General features: G+C 41.4%; 1 protein-coding gene across 4 annotated transcripts in view; it reads left to right on the top strand.

Moving 5' to 3' along the window:
* Positions 1–14,139, top strand: part of rhbdf1a (rhomboid 5 homolog 1a (Drosophila)) — a 363,587-nt gene that overhangs the window by 87,452 nt on the left and 261,996 nt on the right. For all 4 annotated transcript variants that reach the window (XM_073060796.1, XM_073060797.1, XM_073060801.1 and 1 more), the window contains exon 2: positions 11,452–11,517. The gene's annotated coding sequence lies outside the window, so the exon portion shown is untranslated. The remainder of the gene's footprint in view (positions 1–11,451; positions 11,518–14,139) is intronic.

Raw genomic sequence — 14,139 nt, 5'->3', positions numbered from 1 at the left:
ACTGGGCAGTGATACAATCAGAATGCTTTCCATGGTACATCTGTAGAGATTTGCTGGACTATTTGGTGGCATACCACATCTCTCCAAACTCCTAATGAAGTTTACCTACTGGTGTATCTTCTTCATGATTGCATCAATATATTCAGCCCAGGATAGACCTTCTGAGATGTCAATACTCAGAAGCTTGAAGCTGCCACAGTCAATTAATTCTTTTGTCTTAATTAATGTTGACTGCAAGATTGTTGTGATGCTACTCAACCAGGTGATCTATTTGCTCCCATATGCCTCCTCGTCACCATCTCTGATTCTGCCAACAACACTTAGCATTGTGTTTTGGGTGCCTTGGGGTGCAAGTTGATCACAAAATTCTGCAGAACTTGCTGGCACATAATAAATTTTGAATGGCCGACAATATTTACATTGGAGGATTACTGAAAATGGTTATTGGAATTTCCACTGTTTTTGAGTGATTACACAGGAAAAGCCTTTGCTTGCTGCATCATCATTTGCTGGGAATGGGGCAGGGTCACAGTTGGTAACAAAGGTGGTGCTGCGGAGATGTAGTGGAGTTCAGACTTGGGGTTTCAAGGAGACTTCAGGAGGGAGATTATGCTCCCGTTTCATTTTGAGATGAACGGTCCATTTTGTTTCTACAGGAGAGGCTTGGCTAGTCTATACACAGGTGTTGAACAACTATACAGTATGCATTGCTGGGTGCCACTGATGGCCAATCATCTCCATGCATTGGCCACAAAATTAATAGAATGCATGGGGGAATATTGTGCCTTTGGTCATCAGTCCTGATAAAGGGTTTGAGCCGAAAATGTCATTTGTTTTATCCCCCTCCATTGATGCTGCTTGACCTGTTGCGTTCCTCCAGTATTTTGTCTGCATTTCTCTGGATTTCCAGCTTCTGTAAAATCGCTTATATTTTAACCATTTTAGAGCTTTGAGACCTTTATACACTGCCAGGTACATTTTCAACTGCTAATTAGAAAGCTGGCAACCTTTTTTTCTAAGATGTATTTCTCAAACTATTTCTTGTTTGAGTTTAGAAAAAATTGGAAGTGTGGTTTTTGATTCTTCAGTTAAATTTGAGGAAACTTGGAGACCATTTATTTAACATTTTCATATGAGTTAAATGGTCTGATCCTAAACCTTACTGTTATTATCCTTAATTATTTGGATGGAGGTTCGGAGTTATCGGCACTACTGTATGTATTTAACATTATGCAATTGCCCATGTTGGTTAGTTTTTTTGTTTTTTTAAAAGTTTTCTTTTAGTTTTTTTTGTTTTTTTTAAATCTTTTTCAATTCTTTTACATTAATACTATGAGTTTGGGAGGCTTTATATATTGATTATTACATATCTGATTGTCTATTTAAACTATTATGTACTCTCAAATGTTTTGTATTCATATTTCACTTATGTTTTTCTTAAAATTAATAAAAAGATTTAAAAAGAAAAAGAAAGAAAGATGTAAAGATTACTTCACCACCCCACCTTCAGCTACCTATTAAGAGTCAGAGGTACTTTTTTAAGGGAGGTAGGATGGGGAAGGAATAAGCAGCATTCAGCTTTTAATGAATTTGGCATTCTTGGGGTGAGAACTGGATTTTCCATGGTCCTAAGCTTCAATTGGCTTTAAACTGAGTGAATTAAATTCTTAGAAGTTGTTGAGCCCTGAAGGTGTACCTGCTTGTGTACTGAAAACATGCACTCACATTTACTGTGATGAAATAATGAATTCCAGGTAAGTTATGAGTAGAATTAATTCCCATTATGGCAAGAATCTTGATCTGCTGCAACTCACCTACAATCACAAAATGTCTACAACAGATGCAATCTCACCAGCTCTCTACTCTGATTTGGAAAACCTAGACAACTGTCAAATAATCACAGTGCTGTTTATTGATTACAGCATATGACACTATATTATCCCCTTTGTACTAGCAACCAAGCTTTAAAACCTGACCACCTGTGCCTCCCTCTGCAGCTGAATCCTTGGCTTCCTTATTTGGAGACCACAGTCAGTGCAGATCACCAATAATAACTCCTCCTCACTGATAATCAACCATGCGCACCTCAAGGAGGCGTACTTAGCCCACTATGATTGTGTGGCTGAGTGTAGTTCAAATGCCATCTATAAATTTATCAATGACACCACTGTTAGTAGATTCTCAGATGACAATGAAAATGGATATAGAATTGAGATCAACTGGTTGAGTGGTGTCACAACAATGGCTTCGTAAAACACCAGCAAGATTAAGGTGTTTATTGTGATCGTCAGGGAAGGTAAATCACACTGGTCCTTCTTGAGATGTTAGCGGTGGAACAGCTTCGTGTTCCTGGGCGTCAACATCTCAGAGGCCCAACGCATTGCAGTCATGAAGAAGTCAATATAGCAGCTCCTTGTTAGGAGCTTTAGGAGATTCAGTATGTCAACAAAGACCCTTCTAAATTTCCACATATGCAGTGGAGTGTGTTCTGATTGGGGCCTCCATACCAGGCTGTGATGCAACCAGTTTACAGGATTGTAAGAGGTTGCAGAAGATTGTAGACTCAGCTGGTTCCTTTACGGGCACAACCCTCCCCCACTGTCGAGGACACGTTCAAGAGGCAGTGCCTCAAAAAGGCAGCATTCATCACTTAAGGGCCATCGCCATCCAGGAAACATCCTCTTTGTGTTATTACGATCGGGGAGTTGGAAAATCCACGCTTAACAATTAGAACCATAGAATATTACAGCACAGAAACAGGCCTTTTGGCCCTTCATGGCTGTGCTGAACCATTTTTCTGCCTAGTCCCACTGACCTGCACCTGTACCATATCCCTCCAAACCCCTCTCATCCATATACCTGTCCAAGTTATTCTTAGATGTCAAAAGTGAGCACGCATTCATCACTTCATCTGGCAGCTCATTCCACACTTCCACCACTCTCTGCATGAAGAAAGCCCCCCCCACCAATGTTCCCTTTAAACTTTTCCCCCTTCACCCTTAACCCATGACTTTTTTTCTTCCCTGGCCTCAGTGGAAAAAGCCTGCTTGCATTCACTCTATCTATACCCATCATAATTTTATACACCTCTATTAAATCACCCCTCATTCTCCTACGCTCCAGGGAATAAAGTCCTAACCTATTCAACCTTTCTCTGTAACTCAGTTTCTCAAGTCCTGACAACATCCTTGTAAACCTTCTTTGCATTCTTTCAACCTTATTAATATCCTTCCTGTAATTAGGTGACCAAAATGCATAGAAACCTCTGTTTCAGATTCAGAAACCTCTCCATTTCTTCCCTTCCATCAGATTTCTGAATGGCTCATGGACACGACTCATTATTCCTCTCATGTTTTTTTGCAATCTTTTTATAACTTATAGTATTCAATAAATTGCTTTGTGGCACTGCTTCCACAAAATAACAAGTTCCATGCATTTTAAGTCCATGATATTAGATCCATTTCTGCCTTGCCTTCACGCTGGAGAAGGGGCCAGAATGCAGAGAACAGAAGCCTGTGTTTTGACCTGGTTCACTGAAAATTGGAAGTGAATTGTGGTTGATTGCTTTCCTGCTGAAGGGTATAAAGTGCTGTGTTCTGTGTTACTAGCAGAGTAATTTAAATCCTTAATCCTGTCCAGTCATTATCTGTTCCCTTTTTCCAAACCTGTATTTAGAGGTGAGGATGCATTTGTGAATTTACAGCATGGAATCTTGTTTTATGCAAGAAGGTGATGAAGGGAGCCACTGGTGTTGGAGTGTGTCTCAGTGTGACACACCACCCATAACTGGCGACTCACAGTTCAGGCACACCTAACTTCAATCATGACCTCTGCCATCCAAGTGGAGTCGGCGTATTATTTCTCTGGATGCTTTGAATTCCTCCTACACTACAAGTACATCTGGTTTAAGTGGTCATTTGGCCACTAAGTTGACCTCAGTGTGTGGATGAGTGGATCAGTTCCAGTGCAAGTTAACTGAAGTACTGGGTGAATAGATTGCAGAGAAAATGAATAGGGGAGTAAAATTGCTCTGTGGGCCAGCATCTGCTTGATGGACTAAATAACCTCCAGTGTTATGAGGATATGTGGAAATGTTTCAATCCTGATAAGTCGGCTATTGATTTGATGCTTATGTTGAAGTTGGAGACCAGACCAATGAGCTACAACTAATCTCTGATCCTAGAGTTTATATCGAGTGGGATTGGTGCTTGTTGCAACAGACAACCCAGCCTATTCGTCTGCAGGAAACAGAGGTGTCTCCGGTAGTCTTGCTTCAAAACATCTTGCGTGATTATAACTGCCCCAGATGATCATTATCTTGCTGCAGCCCTTGCCAAAAGTATACTCATCACAGACTGATCCGTCTTTAGGTTTTTGCACAGTACCATCTACTAACAAGGTATACTGAAATGGACCTCTGCAAACCCAATCATTTTTTACCAGTTTTGTGGAGAAGTTATTGCCTGCATCGCACTGCATGTGGACTGCAGCTCTTACATCCCAATTCTACGCCATTAATTTTCAAGTGTAAGCTTTTGAGAAGATGCTGTTGTTTTATGACACTTCCGGGTGAGCAGCAGGAAAGAAAGTGGTACAGTGTTCCAGAAATTAGCATTGAGATCCTGCAGTTGGCAGCTCTTGTTGTTGTTTGCTACAGCACTGTTTTGGATTGAATATTATGAGCACTCAATCCAAAACAGTTGCTTATTATGTCCTGGAAAATCCGAGTCAATTGTGAATTCGGTCACTGCAACATTATTGGCTGCGAAACTGAGAATCAATGCAGAGCCGCTGGGAGTTGCAGACAGTGCTGCACAAAAGCCCTCTTGTGTATGGTTCATTCCTCAGCTGGTTCTCTGGAGATGGCAGGAGGAGCAATGGATGGGAATAAACATGGTGTCATGAAGGTTGTAGTTCGGGGGAGGCAGTAAGACCTCTGAAGCATTTCATATTCTTTTTAACTGTTGTGTTTATGCTTAATAGCAATGAAATTAAAATTTGAGCAACATGACCATTTCAGCATACAGTGTTTGTAGATGATACAGAGCAAATGCCCAAGGATGGATCAATCTGCGATGAGTATACTTTTACCAAAAGTGTTGCTGAAGTTGCAGTAAGATGATGATCTGGAGCAGTTGTAATTGTGAGAGACATTTTGAAGCGAGACCGCCAGAAACACCTCTACTTCAGATTGAATAGACTGGGTTGGCTGCTGCAGAATGTACTCAAGCCAGTGAGGCCTCAGGTGGTGAGATTTTTCCAGAATGGTTCTTGGTTGTCATAAAACATAGTGTTCCTTTATGGAATAAGGGATGCCAGAGACAGACGAGATAGTAGAAGGATGTGAAACATATCCAACAGCATTTTGTGTGTGTTGCTTGGATTTCCAGCATCAGCAGATTTTTCCTCTTGTTTGGAACGAAGGCTGTACTGTCTTTACAAACTTCAAAATATCATCAGCTGTCTGCTTGAAGTTTTGATTAGCTTTAGCACCTCTATTGTAAATGACGATTGATCTTGCGAATAAGACAAATTAAAACAAATACAATTTACAATGATTAATATCCGTAACTGATGAGCCAATTCTGTACTAAAATTAGCAGCTTTCTCTTCAGATTTCAGAATAGTGTGCGGGACAGGGGCCCATGCTGTTCTCATTGTGCACACTTGGAATAAAAGAACGCTTGATTCATGAGAGTGCGGGTGTTCTGGGCCCAATTATTTTATTATTGGCAGTGACAATTACTTTGACAGTGTCCTAATTCAGATCAGAAGGGTCAATTTGTCTCTTACATCTGACTTCTGTGAGAATATTCTGTAGAATGGTTCCATTCAGCACATTAGGTCCATGCCAGCTCCCTGTGGAGTAAATTTCACACCTGGCCAATTCTCCCTCTCCCTTGTTTTCATGTAGCCCTGCAATCTCTTGTCTTGCATGCCAGTCAATTCCCATTGATCCTGTTTGCCACTTAGCTACACTTTTTCTGAAGCTAATTAAGCTATCTCAAAGTGAGAGTAATGTGTAGTTACAGTTCTGCTTTTGATATCCTCCTGAGACTCGCTGTTCTGGCCTCTGGAGGGGCAGGTCATCTTGTATGGACATCACTTCCTGTACATAGGCTGTTTTTTAAAATATATATTCAATTCCTGCGTGGGTTAATTTGGATTTTGATTTGAAGCATACGCTGGAAAGACATCCAACTCCATCCTCCTTTTAATCACACTTGAAATAGCAATTTCTGTGAATCTTAAGCCTACGTTAATATTGGTAAACATTTAGAACACGGATATATTTTGACAGAAGTTTATCATTATTGCGATATCATTGCACCAAGTGTTGATTGTTTATATGGTAGAGTTATGAAGTATTGCGTATGTGTTAACACCAATTGTGAGAATAATCGGCAGTACTAGTATATTCAGGTGTACAATGAATCTGCGTTAAATTTAGAACATATTTTACTTTCCGTAGTTTCGCAAGTAAGATCTCATTTAAAAACCCTGAAGAAAGCTTCCATCTGGGGTGATTTTTGAGAAGGTATTTGTTGCATAGCTTTGTACACGTGCACTGTGAAGGCGGTAGAGTCGCTGAAGGGACTCCTAAAATTACTGAAAGGATGCACATTGAAAATGGAGACCGCTATCTGTTAGTGTTGGGAGGGGGTGAACTGTACAGAAGAAATCTAATAGAAATTCCGTTTTGATTTCCACCTTGCGAGTGACCTAATGGGTCTTGGCATTAATTAGGTTCAGTCAATGAAAACAAATTATAGCTCTATAAACTGGCGCAACCTGTTACATTGATTTGGTGTGCAGGTATCCATCGGATACTTTGAGTTAAAGTGGACCAGAATTTCTGGCAAATCACTTTGTGTTACTGGAGAAAATCCTTGTTTGAATGTAGCCTCGTTAGTCCCATAGTTATGAATGGCTTTTGGGAATGATCCCACTTGAAGCCAAATGTTCTGTTTCGTAGATATCTAAACTAACATTGAAAATGACTTTTAGTCATCAATGTATCAGACACCAAGATTTCCAGTTCTCTCTCAAGATAACTTTGACCAAGTTCTGTTCATAAGACCATAAGGCATAGGAGCAGAATTAGGCCATTTGGCCCATCAAAGCCTGCTCTTCCACTGCAAATTTGATGCAAAATAATTAATTTCATCCACCATTATTATCTCTCCAGTGTCATTTTCCAGTGGTCCAATATCCACTCATTATGTATCTAGAAAAAAGCTTTTGGTATCCTTTTATATTATTGACCTTCATATTTTATCTTGCCCTCTGTTGTTTTCTTTTTTAAAAAGCTTCCCAATCTTCTACAGTCCCACTGATTTTTGTTATATCCCCTCTTTTCCTTTTATGCCATCTTTGACATCCCTTATCAGCTATGGTTGTGTCATCATCTCTTTAGAATCATCTTTGGGATCCATCTTTCCTGCACCTTCTGAATTGCCCCCAGAAGCTTCAGCCGCTGCTGCTCCGCTATCATCCCTACTATTGTCCAGTAATTCTCTTTATTGCACTGTAATGCTGATACATGTGACTTAAGTTTCTCCCTCTCAAACTGAAAGGTGAATTCTATCATATTATCTCTAAGAGTGATTTTGGTTTAGAACATTTACGTTTAGCAAATGGCTTTGGCCACCAGCCTTCTGGTCCTTGATAATGTGTTGTGGATTTAATTTGGAACAATGGATTCTGAAAAGCTGTGGATCCCAGTCCAGACGATGCTGGCCTCTGGGATGGATGTGAATCAGAAGGTGTGAAGTTTATAGTTTCAAAAGAAATCATTGTATGTACTTTGTAAATATGGAGCTGGCCTTTGTATTTAGCACATAAATATCAAGCCCCACTTTGGGCCAACAGGCCTTTCCACTGAAAGTGTTATCCATATAATGCCTGCTGTACCTTCTTTTGTCGGATAAAGAAGCTGTTTTGTATCTACCAGTAACATTCTCCAGCGATTTCATTCACGCAACAACAATCACTGCCTCCTAAGTGTTCCTTTTACATTAAGCTCCCTAATCATATCCAGTTCATTACACAACACTTAATCCCGAAATCCTGATCCCCTAATGGGCTCAACTACAAGGTTCTCTAAAAAGATACTTCGTAGGCATTCTACAAATTCCCTCTCTTGGCATCCATTTCTCCTATAGTTCAGGATTTATTTTCATTTAGCCTGTTTGACATTGTTGCTGGCTTTTTTTCCCCCCACCACAGCTTCTTTTTAAATGTACCTTTATATAATTTGGAGAAACCTGACATTTTTGTCATTGCATATATATAGTGTGGATAGTGTTGGAGTTTAATGAGATGGCAATACTTAGTCACTGCTTAAGCCTGTTTGGACAAGTGTATTGCAATTTTGCTTGGTGCCCAGGATGTCTTCCTAAGAACAAAAACATTCATGGAATTGGTACCAAGTGGGGATCAATATAACACTTTCTAAAGATGTGTTACTATCAGCATTACTGCACGAGGAACCTGGTGGAGACATCTGACTTGTTGAACTTGTACCAGGAAAAGTCTCTGGGCTGAGAGTCATGGAACCAAACGCAGAATGGCAGCTTTCATCACATCCCACAAGAGATGATGAGAGAGAGAGAGCGCGAGCGCGATGAAGGTCTGCATAGTTTATCAACATGTGGAGCGGGCACTGCCAGTCCAAACTAATAAATAACCTGTGCTCACCCCAGTGGCCAAAGCACATATCACAACACTGAGTCCTGACCTGCCCTATAAATCAGCCTGTCCGTCTGGAGGTGATTCATAGTAGTGGGCAGGGATTTGCTCCAGCTTCCTGGCATTTGGATTCTTGCCACACTGGCAAGTTGAGAGCAGGGTATTGTGCCAAGATGGAAAGGATTCTATCTAAATCTCAAGAGCAAACACAAGGAAATCTGCAGATGCTGGAAATTCAAACAACAACAACACACAAAATGCTGGTGGAACACAGCAGGCTAGGCAGCATCTATAGGGAGAAGCGCTGTTGACGTTTCGGGCCGAGACGCCGACAGCACTTCTCCCTATAGATGCTGCCTGGCCTGCTGTGTTCCACCAGCATTTTGTGTGTGTTGCTATCTAAATCTCACCCAGTTGCAGAAAAGTGTGATGTCTGCAGTAGCTTTGTCCACTGAAAATGGCTTACAAAGAAATCTGAACTTTGGATCAGCATTATGTGGTACTTCATGCAAATTTAAGTGACATTGTGAAGGAAAATCTAGGATAGTGACTGGAATATGGTTCTGACTGAAGTAATTCTGTATTTGAAACATCCGGAATGATGGGCCACTCTTGTAGGAGGAAAAACTAATGCAGTGAAGGAAATGATTATAAGCTTGCTACTTAAAGCAGCAAGTTGTTTTGCTTCAACATGACCACATTCTAGGGTGGTGTTATCCACTTAGATCCTACAATCTGCATATGTCTGATAGAGTTATTGATTTGGTAAATGAAGAGTGAATAGTAGATGGCATGAGTGGAGCAGTGAATTGATACTCAGAGCATAATTACTGCATGGAAGGAGACCATTTGCACTGGTTCTTCATGGGTAGTTCCTCTCATGAATCCCACACCCTCTCTGCCTCTCCAACTCGTTCTCTGAGCACCTTTCCCTCAGGCCTGGAAACTCTTCCAATTCAGATCCATCTAGATCCCTGTGAGCACTCTAGTTATACCTGCCAACACAACTGCACCAAGCAGCACCTTTTATGTCCTGTCCACTCTGTATTCTTTCTGAAAGCATTTCCCCTTCTGTCATTTCTCAGTCTTTTGCCAATCACCTTTATATGTGTCCTAGTCCTTAGCTGTCCCTCAATGGGGGAAAAAAAATCTATCTATCTGCATTGCCAACTCCTGGTTTTAAAAGCTACTCTGATCTCTTTGCATCCTCCCCTATACCAAAGGGTTCTGATGACTTGCAGTCAAGATGGGACTGAGCTGCGATATTTGATGATGACATGGCTCAGATTAGTTGTGTTTTTTTTTAAGGTTTGTGTGGTTGGTTTTGGGATAGCATGTGGAGTTGGAGATCAGGTTAGGCTTTGGGGATATGGATTGATGGTGAAGTAGAGGGGTCAGGGCCATGAGCCAGTGTTCGGAGTCCAGGACTAAGGTTAATGACCTTGTAGGTCAGTTCTGATTTCCCTCGGGGGTGTCAATGGGGGGGGGGTGCGGGATAGGGGCTTGTTTTTACTGTTATTGGCTTGTTTTGTTGCTGCTTGTGTTGTGATGTATATTGTGGGCTTGCCAAATTGGCACTGGAATGTGTGGCGAGACTAGCAGATTGCCCCTGGCACATTCTTGGGTGTGTTGGTTGTTCATACAAACATTGCATTTCACTGTGTGTTTTGCTACATGTGATAACTACATCTGAATCTGGAAGATGAGGAATCCAGCCTTCTCCAGTCTTATTTGTATCACAAAATGACTCATCCTTGTATTTGTTTTTCTAGCACTCATGTACATCTTCTGTAAAGCCCTCGGAAGGGTATTGCCCAGATCTAGATACAGTATTCAGTTATGACCAAGCCAATGGTTTAAATCTTTGAGATATTGCAATGTTTTGTTATGACTTCCTTGCCTCCTGTTTCTAAAATGCAGGGTACAATATAATACTTTCACCTCTTTCTTGTTGAGGTTTTGTAAAATCACTATGAGTATCAACATCAATAAGAAGAATAGTTGGTCATTTCCTCCTAGAGGGAAGAGGTCTAAAATTAGTGTACAAGTTTAAAGTGAGTGGGGAAAGTATTTAAAAGATATCAGAGGGCATTATTTTTTTTGCACACTGGGTGGTGGTATGTGGAACAAGGTGCCAGAAGAAGTGGGTACAGTTAGTGTTTGAAAGACATTTGGAACAGTCCATGGATCAGAAAAATTCAGTTGGAATAGGGCCAATGGATAAAAATGAGACCATCTCAAGTAGACAACTTGTTTGGCATTGGCATGTTGGGCTGACAGATCCTTCTCCACCTGCCTTGCCTTGTACCCCAGATCTCTTTTATTTCCACTTTGAAATGACGTTTCATGACTACAGATTCTTTTCATTGGTGAATATAATTCTGTGGGCTCAGAACAGGTTTAGAATTCAGTTAACAAATTATTTTGTTTTCTTTTAAATGGCAATTCTTGTTTCCTTTCACCCCTCCAATGAAAACATCCAACTAAAACCGACGAGTAGGTTTAGTACAGGGGATCATAGTTAACTTCAGCTGTCTACAAGCAGGCTTGCATTTTGCAGAGTTGTTCTATGAAATAATTGTGTGATTTTTAAGTGGCTCTGAGCTCCTTTCTAAAATTGATACGAACAAAACTTTAGGAAGTTCTGAAGATGCAGAACTGAATTAGTTATCAAGTGCCTTGTTTGTGCCTATAGTGCTTCATAAACATACTGAATGTTTGAAGCTAATGACGTTTGCCTCCGTTTGTTCTCTTTTGCAGAATTGAAATATGCATGTGATGTGACACTGTGGACAACGACACTGAAAGAAAGCAGAAACTAAAAAGGTATGACTGACACATGGTAAAACTAGTGGATTTTTATACATTAGAAACTAAATGGAAGCATGCTAATTTGAAGTTAAATACTAAACAGTGTTTTAATATAGCAAGTGTGTATACATGGTCCACGTACAGCCTTGTTCACCAGGAATCGAGTCCGAACTTTAAGAGAGCCAAAATGAAACAGAGCTTCAATTTGTATCTTGAGTCAAATTTTGAATGAGTGTGACTTTATTTCCATTTCTCTGTCAGTTGCTGATAAGGGCACAATTGGACTCTGCTAGAGGTGGGATAGAAGGTGCTTGACTTTGTTACATAGATAGTTTGGTGTATCAGGTGCTTCTGTCATTTTGTCAATCTTTGTGTAGATTTTTTGTTGATTTTATTGTATTTCCTTGTTCTACTCCGAATACTGTGGGAAAATGAATCTCGGTAGTATATGATGACATGTATGTGCATTGATTTGTGTTGTGTTTCTGTGTGCTCCTTATGAGCCTCAGGCTCTCAGACCCATTCCTTGAGCTTCTACATTTGAACAATTATGGTCTAGGATTTCATGTTCTGCTAATGCATGTTGTACTAATTCCAGGAGGATTTGAGAACATTCTTGAATCGTTTGCGTTGTCCACACTGTTGTCCTGCCTGGATAGAGCTCAATGCAGTGCCCATTTTGGGCCTGTGAATGATGGGCAGACTACATTGGATTGGGTGTAATTGGGACCTCTGGGCCAGGGAGATTAGGTCTGGAAATGCAAGCCATATTTGGCTATTTGTTCTGCAGTAGATTTGGAGGATTTGTAGAGATGACATTGTTGTTTTTCCTCTAGATCCCTGATTTGCCTGCTCCAGGTAGCTTGTATCTCAAAAGCACACAAATTGAATTGACTTTATTTCTTACATCCTTCACATACATGAGGAGTAAAAATCTTTACGTCACGTCTCCATCTAAATGCAATCATAGTAATTTATTATAAATGGAACAGTCAATGTAACATAGAAATACACTCAAATAAGCATGAGTTAATTAGTCTGATGGCCTGGTGGAAGAAGCTGTCCCAGAGCCTGTTGTTCCTGGCTTTTATGCTGTGGTACCGTTTCCCAGATGATAGCAGCTGGAATAGATTGTGATTGGGGTGACTCAGGTCCCCAATACCTTCAGGCCCTTTTTTACACACCTGTCTTGGTAAATATCCTGAATAGTGGGAAGTTCACAATTACAGATGCGCTGGGCTGTCCGCACCATTCTCTGCAGAATCCTGCGATTAAGGGAGGTACAGTTCCCATACCAGGCAGTGATGCAGCCAGTCAGGATGCTCTCAGTTGTGCCCCTGTAGAAAGTTCTTAAGATTTGGGGGCCCATACCCAACTTCCTCAACCGTCTGAGGTGAAAGAGGCGCTGTTGTGCCTTTTTCACCACACAGCTGGTGTGTACAGACCACGTGAGGACCTCAGTGATGTGATGAGGAACTTAAAGCTGCTTATCTTCTCAACCCCAGATCCATTGATGTCAATAGCGGTTAGCCTGTCTCCATTCCTCCTGTAATCCACAACCAGCTCCTTTGTTTTTGTGACATTGAAGGAGAGGTTGTTTTCTTAACACCACTGTGTTAGAGAGACAACTTCTTTCCTGTAGGCCACCTCATTATTGTTTGAGATTAGGCCAATCAATGTTGTCTGCAAATTTAATTAGCAGGTACACGGCCCTGTGGGGCTTCTCTGTTGAAAGTCAGAGGAGTGGAGGTGAGGGAACCCACTCTTACTACCTGCCAGTGATCTGACAGGAAGTCCAGGATCCAGCTGCACAAGGCAGGGTCAAGACTGAGGTCTCTGAGCTTCCTGTCGAGTCTGGATGGAATTGTAGTGTTGAATGCTGAACTGTAGTTCAACAACAGCATTCTCACATACACATCCTTTCCTAGATGTGTAAAAGACGGTATGTAAAACAATGACTATTGCACCATCTATCGATTGGTTGTGCTGGTAGGTAAATTGTAGGGGTCCAGTGTGGATGGCAGCATGCTGCAGAAGTAGTCCTTGACCAGCCTCTCAAAGCTTCTGCTTATTATTGAGGTGAGTGCCAGTCATTCAGACATGTCACCTTGGCCTTTTTGGTACAGGGACGATGGTGGATAATTTGAAGCGGGAGGTCACTCTACACTGGAGGAGGGGGAGATAAAAAAATGTCTGTAAACACACCTGCCAGTTGTGCCGCGCACACCCTGAGTACCCACCCTGGGATGCCGTCCGGTCCCGCAGCCTTGCGACTGTCCACTCGTCGGAAACATCTGCGTGCCTCAGCCTCAGAGATGACCAGGTTGCAGGTTGTAGCGGTGGCTTTCCTCGGAGGCTCCGAGTTAGCGATATTGAACTGAGGATAAAAGCAATTGAGCTCATCTGGGAGAGAGGCCGCGATGTTGGTGGAACCATAACATTTGGCTTTGAAGTCAGCAGTGGTTTGCAAATCTCACCGCAAGTCCTGTGTGCTATTCGTTGTGAATCTTGACTCAATCTTGTCCCGGTATTGTTGTTTCACAGCCTTGACAGCTTTGCTCAGATCATAGCTGCTTTTCTTGAGCTCCAGCAGATTGCTGGCAGCGTAAGCTCTATGTTGTGCGGTAAGTGCTGCTC

The sequence above is a fragment of the Hemitrygon akajei genome, chromosome 11, assembly GCF_048418815.1.
Source record: "Hemitrygon akajei chromosome 11, sHemAka1.3, whole genome shotgun sequence".
NCBI lineage: Eukaryota > Metazoa > Chordata > Chondrichthyes > Myliobatiformes > Dasyatidae > Hemitrygon > Hemitrygon akajei.
Note: the sequence above shows the minus strand (reverse complement) of the source record. Positions and strands in the feature narration are given on the sequence as shown.